The sequence below is a fragment of the Hakea prostrata genome, chromosome 7, assembly GCF_041222555.1.
Source record: "Hakea prostrata isolate BN-2017 chromosome 7, UWA_Hpros_2, whole genome shotgun sequence".
Lineage (NCBI taxonomy): Eukaryota > Viridiplantae > Streptophyta > Magnoliopsida > Proteales > Proteaceae > Hakea > Hakea prostrata.
Genome location: NC_142606.1, coordinates 60,886,689 through 60,897,093, shown reverse-complemented (window position 1 = coordinate 60,897,093; position 10,405 = coordinate 60,886,689).

Genomic DNA, 10,405 nt, shown 5'->3' with positions numbered 1-10,405 from the left:
TGTAATAGGTGTATGAACTCATCTATTGCCTCCTGAATATGGCTCTTTTTCCATGGAGTTATTTGGTTCTCTGGCATTTCAGCTGGAAATTCCTTTAGCACTAATATTTTATACATAACCATAGTCGTCAGTGTGTAGATGACAAAGCAGCATCCGAGAGGGAGGAAAAAAAATCAAGATGACACCAACCAAGGTGCCTAGGTGAAACTTAACATTGACGGCAGCTCCTTGGGGAATCCAAGCCCATCAGGTGCAGGTGATACCTTTAGGAATGATGATGCTCAAATGTTAGAGCATTTCAGTTCATTCTTGGGAGGAAGAACTATCTTTTAGGCGGAATTCATAGTGTAGAGATGCAGTTACAGAAGGTGTGGGTAGAAAATGATTCAACCACTTCGGTATTTTTTTTATTTTAGGAGGGCTCTTTAGCCTTTCTCAGTGATGCTGTTATGTGTTGGGTGACCTCTTTCCATTGATGGCATTGTCGAAGGTAGGGAAGGGAAGTCACAATTTTCTTGCTCATAGTACATTATAATTTTTTTCAATTGTTACAATACAAATGACCTTTAACGAAAAAAAATAAAATAAAATAAAATTGGTTGAGGGTAAATTAGTAGTTTCACATAAACTTTTAAATTTCCTTTTTTTAATTGAAGATGAAATGGTAATTTCCCCTCTGCTGTTAACAATCAAGGGATGCTATTAAGTTTGGGGGACCATTTTGTAAATTTTGCAGAAAGGGGAGTTTCCACATGCTTTGATACAAAGTTGGGGTTTTATATGTAAAAAATTCTAAGAAATAATATATGATTACTGATCAACCTCTCTTTTCCCACTAATTACCCTCATGGCATAAATAACTATAAAAAACAAATGCCTTTATATAACCTCAATATTTTATTTTTTTGGGTAATAATTTTTTTGATAAATAGATCAGATGATACAAGCAGAGGCATATGCATTATATAGCTGCAAAAATCAAAGGTTTGTTTATGGTGAATCCATCAATAACTCCTAAGATAGGACCAAACATAGATAAAAAAATATATATATATATCTACTATTGAATTGATATTCTTTGAACAAAGAGGAAAATATAAAATTCAAAGTGATCTTAGGGGTTGTATGGTAATGTTTATGTTCCATTTCCGTCTGCTTGCAAAAGACTTGTAAAAGGTGCGTCAGTGTGGTTGTGGGTGTGTGTGTGTGTGTGTTTCCATGTGTGCGAGCATGGATATGGGTAAAGAGCCAATAGAATCACCCCTACCAGCTCCCATGATCCAAACGCCATATTTGCCTTTTTCCTTTAAGTTGCTGAGAAAGAGTATATGCTAAGCAGTTTCCATGAGATCCCCTAAAATCCTAACTAGTAAACATGTGTTGTAGCTTCGAGAATCCGGAATGCTAGTAGAAGGCAACTGTGGGCTATCAGATAGAGACCATTGGGTTGGAGTCTGAACCAATGGAAGTGGATGGTAATAACGTGGGAATTGGAGTGTTGTTGGAATTTGGAAGGAAATCGGCTCCAGAAGTTGACGGATTTGGAAGTTGGATCAAGAGTTCGTTGACGACATGTTTAGAAGGTCCCAAAGGTCAGGTAAGACCTACTAGAATGAGGATTAGGAGCTAGAGCAAAAAGCCAAGGGGCTAAACCCCCCCCCCCCCCTCTCAAAACTATTCCTGGAATGAAGTTTTTAGGAGTGGATCGATTGGCCTGGTCGCCCCAATCAACCAACCCAGGTTTGGAATATTGATTTTGGGACTCCTTTAAATATTTTTTTCGATCCTAAACTTGGCATTATGACCTGTAGCCATCAAAGGACATCAATACGAGTCAGGGAGTGCTTTGCGAAAGTGAAGGACAATGTGGGGATCATCCGCAAGGCTTTTCATATAGCATTTACGATATTCTAAGGTTAGTACTCTTCTCCATAGACCTAATCATTCCCGTGCATGTTTCATTCACTACTGTTAGACCTTTTAGAGGGTTTCGTAGTACTAGAAAACCTTACTCATTTGTTCGTTGTATTTTTTACTGAATCCCTATTCACTTTGTTTCATCCATTTTCTTTCCGGATCGATTTCAAAAAAAGACCTATTATCGATTTACTAGGTTTCTAGTTTCTTGAGTTTTTGAATGCCCATTAATGTTAGATCGTGTTCTTTGTTGATTTCAGAATATTCTATATGTTTTAGAAGTGGTTTAGAACCCAATCCTATAGTTGTATGTTGATCAAAAGCAATCTGTCTGTACTCGAGCATGGGTTGATTGACCTAGTCTACCGGGGCAACCCATGCTTAGTATTGTTCAACCGACCCACCTATCCTAGTTTCTATTCAACCAACCTGTCTCTAACAGTGTTAGACATGGGACTTTATTTCTAACCTTTCGCCAACATGTAAATAGGGTTATTTTGGGAAGTGTGAAATCGTCCTGCGACTCTCTTTGTAAGGTGTGAACTTAATTATAAGGTAATGATGTTCACATGCATATATTAGTTATTATATTCTTGAATAATGTAGAACTTGCATGTTTATTTGTATGTTGTTGTTTAAGGATTTTAGCTTTATCATAATGCTCTGGAATTACAGAATATTATTGTTTGATTATGATACTTGTGAGTTGGATAGTCTTATGTGAATTTGGACTTGCACTGGGGTTGTGGCTCTACCATTACCCCAAGAACCTTAGAATTGAATATGTAACTTTATTTGCATGTTAGGATGCTAGTTGCATGGTTTGGATTACCCCTAAAATGTTATGACCCTAATGGCATGGGAATTGAAGCCGTGTGACCATGGCAGTGGTATATGGTTGGTGCATGCCCAAAATTGCAAGAGGCATGAGGGGACACAAGAGCTTCCATTCCATTCCATTATATGTGGATGACCAATAAGGTTACGGAAGCGTGGTCCAAGTTGGTTGGTGCCATAGGATACGACTACCCTAGACTTTGGAGGATACTGAACCAAGAAGGTGAGAGGCATGAGGGAAGAGAGTGGTGACCTAACACAGATGACTATGGTAGAGTAGAAGAGTAGAAGAGTGGGGTCATCCCTTTAACAATTTCATACATTCTTTGGTGGGTTTTTCACTATTCATCTCAGATTGAACACCTTCTTGGTTTTTTTTTTTTTTTTTTTTTTTTCCTTCTAGACAAAAATGCAATTGGATTTTCACTTACAATCATTTCTTTTTTCATCTAACTTACATCAAAACACGACTCAAATCATCCAAAATACACCTTACGCCAAACTTGCTATTTTTTTTCTCCAAAAATCACTATTTTTTCTCTTTTCCAAAATAAGGCATTTTGCTGAATTTTTCTTCACTAATCTTATTCTTCTTCTTTCCTACTAGGGTCACTTCCATGGCACACAGAGGAGGACGCCATGGACCTATGCATGGTAGGGGGTATGCACCGGTTCTAGGGCAAGGTGTCATGCGTCCTGACCTCTTCGATTCCCCACATGCAAATGACTTATACCTCACTTTCTTTGAGGATTCTTCTATTGAGTACAGGAGATTAGTCATTGTCAAGGACATGAAAGCCTTCAGGATAAAGGAGAGGTTCCAAACTCTAGGTTGGGAGAGTTTGTCGTACATTGACGAGTCTGTCTATCCCAAGTTAGTTAAGTATTTCTTTAGCAACATGACCTACGATATGGAGGATGGACACGGATGGCATCTAGTGGTACCCATGAGAGTAAGAGAGACTCCCATCCACTTGACTAATAAAATTCTTGCACGTATTCTCTGCATGCCACACATACTGAACCAACGTTGGTGGGTCCCTTTTGCTATAGAGGAGAGTGATTATCTCATGCCTTTTGAGCTCCATACTATTTACTCAGTACTATGGGATGACGGGAGCTGTGGTTGCATTCGAAGTGCTACACGCATGACCCCATCCGCATGTGTCCTTGCTCGCATTGTGGGTAGGAACATAGTGCCTAAGGGAGCACATCACAATTGGATTACACCGATGCAAAATCTTGTGACTTTCTCCTTCTATGTGGGCCACCGCGTAGACTTGACCTATATCATTTAGAGAGCCATGATCTACCGAGTAGTGGAGCTAGGGTTTATGAACCTTGCATTCGGACAACTTCTCACTCGCATCCTCCATTTGTTAGCTTGGAGGACACTGAGGTACTACATTGCGGTTTGGATGAGATCATCAGGAGGACTTTGATTTCCATGATGGGCCTTCAGGGACACGTAATGTCACCGGAGTGCATAGATGCAGTGGATCACGATGAGGAGGATGATCAAGGTGCTCGTGCCGATGATGAGGTTCAGGCAGATGAGCAGGAGGAGGAGGATGATGATGTCCCAACTGGACAGGTAGAGGTAGTGGTCCATCACATCAGGCATTTCTAAATTAGCCCACATATTCCACATAGTGGTCTAGACTCTTCACTATATTGGAGAGGATTGAGTCTCAACAGGTTGAGATGGGGACCCGCTTGACTCAGATGGATGCTCACCTAGCTCAAGTCGAGGAGGAGATCCGAGCTACACACACACAAACAGATTAGTATAGTGCATGATTCCAGGAGCATCTACCACGATAGATTACTAGATAGAGAATTTTGACTTAGACTGACATCAGATGTAAATATTTTTGTTTAGCTTATGGTAACATGTAAAGATTTTCTAGGTTGATTAATGGAAGTCATTATTATACTTGTCTCGCATCATTTATTATGTTTTTCGCTAAAAGGATCATTATATTGAGCGAAGAAGAAATATTAAAAATACATCAATAAAAACCTTATAAGGAACCAACCTCCCTTACCCGCAACAACTGTTGCCCCTAATACACCCTTCCTCACTGGCTCCTACTCAGATTAGAAAACCATTAACTCATAAAAAAAAAATCTAGAATGTCTAGAGGCATCCACATCAAGTTCATTAAGGATTGAAGCTGACCAAGGAATGTTAATATCAGAAGTTCCTAACCTAGCTGCCGAATTTGCCAAAAAATCTGCCATTGTATTAGTTTCACGATAGCAATGTGAAATCTTCCAATCTATAGTCAACAAATTTTCTTGTAACTCTCTCCACATATGAAAGATATACCAAGGTATTTTCTTCTATTGTATTAAAGTCACCAGCTTTTGAATCAATTTATACCCAAAACTTTGTAATTTGTAAATGCCTTGCCCAACGTAATCCGTGAATGAAAGTTTCCAATTCAGCCTCAAAGTTGGTTTTAACATCTAAAATAATATTGAAATTGAAAACCACCACAATAACTTCATTTCGAAATACTCCTCCACAACCAGACCTTCCTAGATTGCCTAAAGAAGACCCATCAATATTTAGTTTTACCCATCCTGCAGCAGGACACCAAAAAATTTCTTGTGGAGGAGCAGCACTAAAGACAAAGAAGTGAAGGCCCAATCTTCTTGCATCCGAAAAAATTGCAAGAGTTACTTTTTTCCCATCCATTTTAAAGCCAAACTGTACTAAGTCTGAAAAAATTAAAGTCACCACCTCATCAATCCTAAAATATAAATTTTCAAACCGGATTTGATTGTGGACCATCCAAAGAAAGTATAAAAGTAAACAACATCCATTAATCCAAGCAGTCCGTAAAGGAGACTGTGAAGCCTGGTGTTTCCAAGCCTTGAATGACTCTACAATTGAATAAATTTTCCTCCCTTTTCATGTAATGTACACATTTTTTTTCACCATAATTATTGTATATTAACAGGTTAAATGTTTTATGCCTTAGTTTGGTTTGATATATCTAATTCTTAGTATTACCTATAATTCACTCTAGTGTAGTTGAGTCACTTCCGAATCTATGATTCAAGGATGCTCCACTATTGTGTTTTTCGGGTAGGATTTACATGAAATCTTGCTCTGATACCACTTTGTCACATCCACCCAGCCTATATCCATCTACCCGAACACCTGAGGGAGTGATCCACATCCCAATGATCAAGTTTCAAGAAAATTAATAAACCATTCCCCCACAACAGTATGTTGTTTCATTGGCTAAAAATGAAAGTGTTGTCATTGTTGGCAACTTAAGTGAGAATATTGAGATATTTGAGTGGTTCATTAGTTGGTGTCAAATCAAGTTGGGTCAGCCAAGTATTGGAGTTGGTTCAACCAATGATTCTTTGATATGGGCTTTTGATATGGTACAACAACACACAATGGGCTTTGATATGGTACAGCAACACACAAAAAGGTAGGCTTCTTTTGCAATCGTTTTTAGATTAAAAATAAAGAGGGCTTTTTGTGAGAAACAGAAAAAATCATCTTCTACAGAGCCAAAAATTAGAGAGTGGGAGAAAGAAGATATTGTTGAAACGATTTTGAATCTTTCTTCCTCTATATCTTCTATTGCTGAAATTTTGAAAGAAGAAGCTGTTGTTGTTGGAAGGTTTGCATTTTGAACAAGAAGAAAAGTTGTTGTTGGAAGGTCTGCATTTTGAACAAGAAGAAGAAGATGTTGTGCTAAGCATTTTGTTTAATCGGTTATTCTTTTACTGAACAGGAGAGAAAATCAAAAGAGAAGAAAGATGAAGATGCAGCCAGGTATTCAAAATATCTTCTTTTTTCTTCAGAAAACAAGTGGTTTATGGTTGAGTTCTATTTCTGGAAGGACCAAAAAAAAACAAAAACAGAACATGAGAAAGAAAGAAGTGAAAGAAAAACAAAGAATGAGAGAAAAAGAAGAAACATTAAGAGAAGATGTTGTTGCCGCCTGATTTTTAAGAAGAAAAGAGGGGGAAATGGTTGTTGTTACCTGCATTCAAGAAAGATATTTTTCTAAAATTGAAAAAGAGAAAGAAAAGAAAATTGTTGTTGTATACCTCAAGAAGAAAAATTAATAGAAGATGTTGTTGCTACCTAATTTTTAAGAAGAAGAAAAGAGGGGAAATGGTTGTTGTTACCTGCATTCAAGAAAGAAAAAGGGCTGCTATTATCCTGTGTCTGGAAAAAAAAAAATGTAGAAAGGCTATGTTTGAAACAGAGAACAAATGTGCAGCAAGTTTGTTTTTTAAAAAAAGGAAAACTGAGAAGAAGAAAAAAATCAATCTTAGGGTATTACCTAACCCAATGCATAGTCATCTACTTTAACATATTACTCAAGGTTGTGGCTCTCCCATTATATCTAGACCTTGAGTAATATGTTAAAGTAGATGACTATGCATTGGGTTAGGTAATACCCTAACACGTGGCAGTCTTCAAACCAATGGAGTGGTGAGAGAATGGTGACCTAAACCCCGATCATGGAGATGATCCGAGAGGGATGACTTTACCCCTTACTCGGGATCTCAAAACCATTACCCAACCCATGAGAGATCAGAGTGACGAGACCTACCTAGAGGAGGCTGGTGTCTTATCTTAATGCATGTCCACCTTATCAAGACTTGCATCAATTAGAGTGTAGGAGCATCTCTGCATTGCATTTCATACCATAGCATGATAATTATATATGGATATGTGAATTCAATGACGGATAGATGTATGGGAACTACTTGTTGAGTTCTTTTGTACTCATTCCTCATGGATGTTGTTTTTCTTTAGATCTTATTGCAGATCTTGAATCCCTGATGCCGTGTATCAAGGTCACAACATGCAGATGTCTGATCCGTACGATACACAGGATTACAGGGATAACAACTTACACAGTGACGAGTGCGCGTGTCACAACTATGCTTACCAAAATTAGTCCGACACATAAGAAGATTGAAACCTTTCATGACACAGAGACCTTTGAAATATTCATTTATCATTTGATTAAGGAAAGATATTTGATGTAACCTTAAGACCTTTTTTCTAGTTTGATTATTACAACTTAACTTCACTTCTGCATTGGTTTTGGTTTTAAGATACTTCTGAAATCCGTTATTATATGATGTATTTCTTAAATGAATGTTTGACTTTGATTTACTATTGCTCATGATTATACTGTGTTATTCGCCGGTTGACACTAAGAGGGGGGATGAATCAAGTGTTTTCAAAAAATTCGCTTTGATGTAAAGCTTCTTTAATCTCAAAACAAGATTGATTAGAACAATCTCATAGCTATCAACTACACAAGGATACGTCCACCACACACCACAATGTGGTGGATCTACCAGGACAGTATACCATCACTTTGCAATCAAGGCATTCCCATATGTGCAACCAAAAAAATAAACCAAAGACACAATGCACCAGAGTTTACATGGTTCGGCCAAACTGCCTACGTCCACGGAGTAATACCCTACCTAGGTTTTTGTATATTACTCAAAACACTCCTAGATATTTTGACTGCTACAACAGTCCAGGAACACCAATCCCTGCTTTAGTCTAAAATGCAATTCAGACAAGGGCACCAACCCCAACCCCTTAGACAAGCTCCAACTTGCTAGGTTACAATGTAAAACAATAATTCAAGTTCCCCAAATTACATTCATAATCTAGGTTTTTCATCAGTAAACATAGCCTAGAAAATAATAGACAAGAATTGTGAATACGGGTTACCTCAACTTGTGTAAGATGCATGGTAACAAGACTTGTTTTTTTGTTTTTTTTGTTTGTTTTCTTTAGTGTCTCCAATTCTTCTTTCTCTTTTCAATCTTCTCAGTTTTCCTCTTTTTAAAAAAACAAACTTGTGCGCACGCACCTCTGTTCTCTATTTTAAACACAATCTTGCTATATTTTTTTTTTCATACATAGAGGATAACAACAGCCCTTTTTCTTTCTTGAATGCACATAACAACAACCATTTCCCCTCTTTTCTTCTTCTTAAAAATCAAGCAGCAACAACATCTTCTCTTAATTTTTCTTCTTGAGGTATACAACAGCAGTTCTCTTTTCTTTCTCTTTTTCAATTTCAGAAAAAATATCTTTCTTGAATGTTGGTAACAACAACCATTTTCCCCTCTTTTCTTTTTCTTAAAAGTCAGGCAGGAACATCTTCTTCTTCTTCTTTCTTCTTTTTTTTTTTTTTTTTTTTTTTTTTTTTAATTTTTTCCAGAAATAGAACTCAACCATAAACCACTTGTTTTCTGGGGAAAAAAAATTTCCGAATACCTGGTTGCATCTTCATCTTCCTTCTCTTTACATTTTCTCTCATGTTCAGTAAAAGAATAACCGATTAAACAAAATACCCAGTACAACTTCTTCTTCTTGTTCAAAATGCAGACCTTCCAACAGCAGCTTTTCCTCTTGTTCAAAATACAAACCTTCCAATAGCAGCAGCTTCTTCTTTCAAAATTTCAGCAATAGAAGATATAGAGGAAGAAAGATTCAAAACAGTTTCAGCAACATCTTCTTTTTTCTCTCAAATCTTCTTCTCCCACACTCTCTGTTTCTCACAATAAAGCCCTATTTATTTTTAATCTAAAAATAATTGCTAAAGAAGCCTACCTTTTTGTGTGTTGCTGTACCATATCAAAGCCCATTGTGTGTTGTTGTAACATATCAAAAGCTCATATCAAATAATCATTGGTTGAATCAGCTCCAATACTTGGCTGAACCAACTTGATTTGACCCCAACTAATGAACCACTCAAATATCTCAATATTCTCACTTAAGTTGCCAACAATGACAACACCTTCATTTTTAGCCAATGGAACAACATACTGTTGTGGGGAATGGTTTATCAATTTGCCTGAAACCTGATCATTGGGATGTGGATCACTCCCTCAGGTATTTGGGTAGATGTTTATAGGCTGAGTGGATGTGACAAAGTGGTATCAGAGCAAGATTTCATGTAAATCCTACCCGAAAAACACAATGGTGGAGCATCCTTGAGTCATAGATTCGGAAGTGACTCAACTACACTAGAGTGAATTATAGGTACAACTAAGAATTAGATATATCAAACCAAACTAAGGCATAAAACATTTAACCTGTTAATATACAATAATTATGGTGAAACAAATGTGCACATTACATGAAAAGGAATTCATAACACATAATAAATGAAGCGTGACAAGTATAATAATGACTTCCATTAATCATCCTAGAAAATCTTTACATATTGCCATAAGCTAAACAAAAAAATTTACATCTGATGTCAATCTAAGTCAAAATTCTCTATCTAGTAATCAATCATGGCAGATGCTCCTGGAATCATGCATTATACTAATCTGTTTGTGTGTGTGTAGCTCGGACCTCCTCCTCAACTTAAGCTAGGTGAGCATCCATTTGAGTCAAGCGGGTCCCCATTTCAACCTGTTGAGACTAAATCATCTCCAATATAGTGAAGAGTCTAGACCACTATGTGGAATATGTGGGCTAATTTAGAAATGCCTAATGTGATGGACCACTTACCTCTACCTGTCCAATTGGGACATCATCATCATCATCCTCCTCCAAAATCTCATGATCATCCTCATCCTCCTGCTCATCTGCCTGAACCTCATCATTGGCACGAGCACCTTG